The sequence below is a fragment of the Dipodomys merriami genome, unplaced genomic scaffold, assembly GCF_024711535.1.
Source record: "Dipodomys merriami isolate MVZ:Mamm:240054 unplaced genomic scaffold, mDipMer1.0.p SCAF_18, whole genome shotgun sequence".
NCBI lineage: Eukaryota > Metazoa > Chordata > Mammalia > Rodentia > Heteromyidae > Dipodomys > Dipodomys merriami.
The window spans coordinates 4,407,027-4,413,236 of NW_027203159.1; the positions used below are offsets into that span (position 1 = coordinate 4,407,027).

The 6,210-nt window shown below is 33.4% G+C and overlaps 1 long non-coding RNA gene across 1 annotated transcript; it reads left to right on the forward strand.

The window, feature by feature from the left end:
- The first annotated feature begins 898 nt into the window (after positions 1-898).
- Positions 899-1,620, forward strand: LOC138829948 (uncharacterized). Its single transcript, XR_011372808.1, has 3 exons — positions 899-1,019; positions 1,109-1,192; positions 1,562-1,620. It is a non-coding gene; the product is annotated as an uncharacterized lncRNA (long non-coding RNA).
- Positions 1,621-6,210: the final 4,590 nt, after the last annotated feature.

The window sequence follows — 6,210 nt, forward strand, 5'->3', positions numbered from 1 at the left end:
CTGATGGTGTCATCGAGCAGTTTTGCCTTCTACTTTATTTTACCAATACCATCCCCTCCTATCCACCTCCGCAACTACACACCACCCTTGCCTTAACCCTCCTTTTTAATTGTAAAGTTCATTTTTTATGATCCTATGTACATCGCTTTTGAACATTTCTGCTTGTCCTAAATATACACTAGTTATTCGAAATAAGGGAAACAATGGACCTATGTTTCTTTGGGCCTGGCTTACTTCAATCAATATAATATTTTCTGAGTCTTTCCATTTCCAAAATATTGAGCAATATCATTCTTTCTGATGGAGGTATACAATTCCATTTTGTATATATTCACCACATTTTCTTAATCCATTCATCTACTGAGGAGCTTCTGGGGTTGTTCCAAACCTTAGCTATGGAAAATAATGGTGGTAGTTTTGGTCTGGTCTTGTAAGTGATCATTTGGGTAAATGCACAAAAGTGGGATTGTTGGGTAATACAGGAGCTTTATGTGGAGTCTTTTGAGGAACTCCATACTGCTTTGGCATACAGGTTGATCCATTTTAATAATGAAATATATGAGACACTATGTTGAAAATGAACTTTACAAATTTGGTGCATGGCAAGTAGCAGTAGAAGGAAGGAGTTGGGTAGATGGGGAGGTAAGAGGTCTTAGGGGAAAAACACAGGAGGGAGTAACACTGCCCTATAGAAAATGAACTCATTACCTTATTCATATAACTCTAATCCCTGTGTAAAATAACTTTACAATAAAAAATGTGTATTAAAAAAGGAAGTACTAGCACAGTACTTATACTGTGTTGTCAAGCCCGTGGTTGATATCCTGCACAAAGTAATCTAAAAAGAGAAAATTTGAAAATGTTTCTTCATATTTAAACTTTTGTCATACAGAATCATCCTGCTATTGCTGCCAAATTGGCTACTTGTCCCTTTAATGCTCGCCACCTGGTACCACGAGATCAACTCACTGAACATATTGCAACTTGTATGGACAAAACTTCTCTTGAAGATGATGTAGGTAAGCCTGATAATAAAACACAATCCAACTCAATGTAGGCCCTTTGCACCTGTATACTTCTGTGATGTTAGTTATCTCTTTGTTTGTAGATAACATCATATGGAACGAGAAACAATACAAGAGTTCTGAAAGTACATGGCAATATGTTTCCTCTGAGGAAGACTGGGATAAAGGTAAAAAGCTTGTTGAACTTTCTGTAATTTCTATTATTGAATCTCAACTTACTTTGTGCTGTTGTATGCTTTCTTCCTTTAGGAGTGAAATTAAAAATCTTTGTTCAACTTGGATTGTCTTGTATGCTAATATCAATAACATATATGATAATATGCATTCTTAACTGATTAAAAACCATGTGAAACATTTAAATGATATGTTTTTGCACATGGCTAAGGACTCATTCTTTTCAACCTTTATTATCCAGCTAAAAGTTTCTTGGAAGGCTCTTAAGGCCATCAACCTTGCTGTTTTTCTTTATCGATGTATAATGTTAGAGCCAATCTAAGCTAGCACCTCGATCAAGTATGTAATTCTCCCTTTGGCAGAATCCTTGGAAGATCCTAGCCCAAGTTTTGTTTGGGGCACAAGCAAATCATCTGGCAACAACGGATAAAGAAAATAATTTTCTTGTGATGTTCTACTTTCTGATAAAATTCAAAGTAAAGAAATAGGATAAATGAATAACAAACTCTGTTCCATATACCCATATATTGTGCTCACTACAAATGAAGTTTGGATTACTCTCTGTAATTGGTGGCAAAAGTCAAGTATAGTTTCACTAGGACCAATAAGATTGTAATCACCCAAATTACTTTAAATCAGAATTAGCTTATCTGAATGTTCTTCTCATTCTGTTATAATCAATTTAAATCTGGGAAGCCATACATAACAGTATTATGTTGGGCCAACCTTTTTATAACCATTTTCATGAATTCAGGATTCACTCATCACATCAATTATGATAGTGTAAATGGAAGTATCTTCCACTGGTAATTGATAAATGTACAGACTTACGGGTAGGTTACCATGTCTTCCTTCTGAAATTCATTAAAGAATATTATACGAATGTCTATCTGATTTAAATTTTCTCCACAAATTAGTATAAAATATTTGAGGAGATTCTTGAGATGATTTACAATTTGCACTTTGCAAAGATACATATTAATAAAAATGTATTTAGAAGTATATTTTAGCAGCAACTCATACATGGATTTCATCTTTCACATTCCTGTATGAAGTATAAATATACATTGGTATGGTATAGATTGGAAATTCAAAATTAGCTGCACAACTGCAAAAGTTATGCTATCTCTTTGTGAGTAGTTATGACATTGTTGAAAGAATTTTAATTGCTAGAATGAACTTGTCCTTCTAGAGTCAAAAAATAGATTATATTTTTGATTTTCTGGAATTTGAAAACATCAAGGCTCTCTGACATGGTAAGATGGCAAACACATTAAAAAGTGAAGAGTAATTGGCTTTTCTTGGAATTCTTCATGAGCCTTTATTTAATTTTGAATCATGTAATTAGTCTTGCTTGCCGATATGAGACCTGTTTCTTTTTATAACTGAGACAATAGATTCTAGATGTATTGATAATGTTAAGAATTTTCTCATCTGATCAGTCTAGAAAAATTTAAAAAAAAAACACGCATTCAACGTAAGACCAAGGAGAATTTATGTGAGCCTGTCATCACAGTCAGTCCTCATATATTCTTCCTGTGGAAAGGTAGTAAACATACTAAGTATTTGTCTTCAATTGTCTGTTGTATGTCAAACATATTATAATATTATGTGAAGGATGAATTGGCAGTTTATATGGTAAAGATTTTGCTGAGGATGAGTAATAGTAATAGATAAATTCACCCTTTTATCTGATGATAATTTGCTAATTCATGAAGATTATAGCGAGGACTAAAACTCATCCTGTTTACAAACTGAACCTATTAATTTAGTGTTTGATCAACAGAATATATTTATTCTTTGGGTTAGGGTGTTTTTCATCCTCTGTCATGCAGAGGAAAATGAATATGTCTTGGGAAACAATTCTGAGGTAGAAAACCACACTTGAGCCAGGCCAGGTGATAATGTTAATTCTTGCATCTCACGTGTCTGACACATAAGGATGTAATTATAGATTAATGAAGTGAAAGATTTTTTTTCAGATTTATTTCTGGAATTAATTCCTTCGAATTTGATAGTACAGAGAGCATTCTCCTTAAGGAAAACCATGGTTACTCATAGACCTGCCGTGTGCATGAATATTGGGAACAAAGACGCTCAAAAATCTTCAGCGCACTCTGGATAACAGAGAAAAGAAACCTGTTACAGGTTGCTTAGGGACCTATAAGAGGCTGAAATCTGAGGATCAGATCTCAGGAATATTTGTCAAACTCTCATCAACAATTAACCATCTAAAAACTGGGAGTGTCTATCTAGCTCAAGTGGTAGAACATTTGAGCTCTGAAGAGCTCAGGGACCATGCCCAAGCCCAAAGTTCAATCCCAATGATCAACAAGAACAATAACCAAAGACAGGAATGTAATGTAATATGCATCAACAATGTCCCATACTCCCTGATATTTCCAAAATCTCTGAATTTTTTCCTTCCACATAAGAGCCAGTTAGATTTTATTCACTCCCTACTCATAATATCATGTATTTTCTCTATGAATTTTAGAGTGATGTTTAATGGGGCAGTGATATTTCCTTACTTCATTGGTTATTAGAACACATAATGTGACCCAATGGGATTACTAATTCTCTTCCCTTATGCAAAAATGTCTTACTTATGGAATTATAATTTCTCTGGATCTAAACAGTAGATAAGAGTAAAGAACCTGAAAATTCATGAGAATCTGTGACAGTGTAGGAGACCAGGCTACTTGTTGATTTGTCTCTTCAAGATTTATACAACCCTAGCTTTGCCATTATAGGCACACACACACACACACACACACACACACACACACACATATATGCAAATATATATGTATATTTATATATATTTATATGTGTGTGAGCTGATTTATGTCTGTAATCAGATATTTCTTTTACCTGTCCATTTGTAGATGCAAATTTTGTGTCTGTATGTGTGCAAACTAAAATGTTGTACATTTTTTCCTACTCTGTTTCAACACCTATAAGTCGATGCTGGGCACATTACTATGTTTTGTGTAATTGATAAGTGAGGGTATTTTTCCTGCCTTCAATTCTTGATTTTGCTCAGTCATGACAAAAATTAATAACAGGTTATCATGGATTTTTTCATGTGTCTTCGATTGATCCCTAAGCTCGATCCAAGTGATATTTTCCAAACGTTGGTATGTCCCTGGCATATAATTCTCATAACCATACATATTTGAGAAAGCAGTGTTAATGTAGGAACGTTACCCTTAGTTAATGGAAATTTTCTATGTTCATTTTAAAGTCCAATGTTTCAATGTTCATACTGAAAGGTGACATGCATATTTGTCTTAAAGGCTAATTATTTTTCTGAACTGCTGGATATATTTACCTGATACCACTCCAAAATGTCATTGTGACATCACAATAGCATTTGTTTTGTCCACACATAAGAATGGAAAAGCCGTTTATTTGTTTGAGGCATAGAATATGTCTTGTAACTGTACCTGAAGGTATTTGTATTGTATCCCTTCATATTTTACTAACCTACCATAAAGCATGTATCTTTTGGTAGGATAGATCTCATAAAACAATCCCTCTTTGTGGTTTGTTTTTATGCATCCATTCACAAATATTGAAATTGAGTGGTAAGTTCATTGCAATAACATTATATAGTAAAACCACTATGGATTTTCTTCCTATTTTTCTGGATGCATGATACATCCATGGTTATATTACAAGAAATCTCGTTCAGAAACTGTGCCAAGATATGGCTGAGCCTGAATGGGTGACAGAGTAAATTTTGAAGAACTGGAAAATAATCGCTGAAGTATCAGATTGGCTAGCGTCATATTTCAAATGTGCAATGAAGTTTGAATGTGTTGAGGCAGAGAGTGTCCAAGTGTAATTTGTGAGGTTTCTATACAATGATCAAATTTCAATGGAAAGGGACGTGGAAGTAAGCAAGAATTTTTTTGAAAATAGCTGATGATGTGCTCTCATTAGTTTTTGAATATCTCTCGAACTGCAAGTGAAGTTCTTGTTTATATGCAAAGTACAAATATATATATTCTAGTGTTCTCCACAGAAAGTAAAATAATATTTTTTCTATTTCTTTGCAGGAAACATTCTATGAACAAACCATGAGTTCAAACCATTTCTCATTGTTTCATTTACATTTTACATTTATTAATATATTATGATGTTCACTCAACCAAATGAATTCATTTTAACTCCTACTACCAATTCAATCTCTATTCACCCTTATCTTGAATACAGAAGCAAAGCCGGGTGTTTATGTCCTTATTGGAATTCACCATGTCACTATCCACATAGACATGGTAATGTTGGAATATAGAAACTCCAATAATTACATCAAAATCTACATTTGTTTCCCAATAGAGAACAAATCATAATTCATTATTCATTGTTCTTACGTTTGACTGTGAATATCATCTTCCATTTCATATATTGATATAATTGGATATATTGGTATAATGAATACATAAAAACTGTAATGGTATTAGTCCTCTTATAAAAATCTTATACCAAATATGTATTCCCATATAAAATGGCCACTAAAATTTCAAAGGGATTTTTCAATCAACATTCTGAAGTATAATTCTTACTATAAAGCTTCTCATCCATCTCATTGATTTCCAAGTATAATCTCATCTAAACAAGGATTCTGGGAGTTCTTTCCAAATATGTGGCAGAAAAGAACAGATAATGTATGTGTACACAAAATACCATTCAAAACTTGTTCTTTTGAGGGAGCAAAGTGCAGTTTGTGAAGATAGCATGATTTTGTGCTCAAAATGTGTTTTTGTTTTGTTTTTTACGGCATGAGGATATGCAACTTTGGCATTCTAAAATGTTCCAAGAAAGAGTGGACTGTATCTGTAGAGTGTAATAAAAACACTTTTCTGGAACCATATTTCATGACTATGTTCATATTCAATTTGTGTGTAATTTTCCCCACATATATATGCCTCCACATACTTATAGTAGACTTGGCACTGTGGTCCAAAACATTCGTCATGCAAAATGGAATAATTTTTGAAGGATA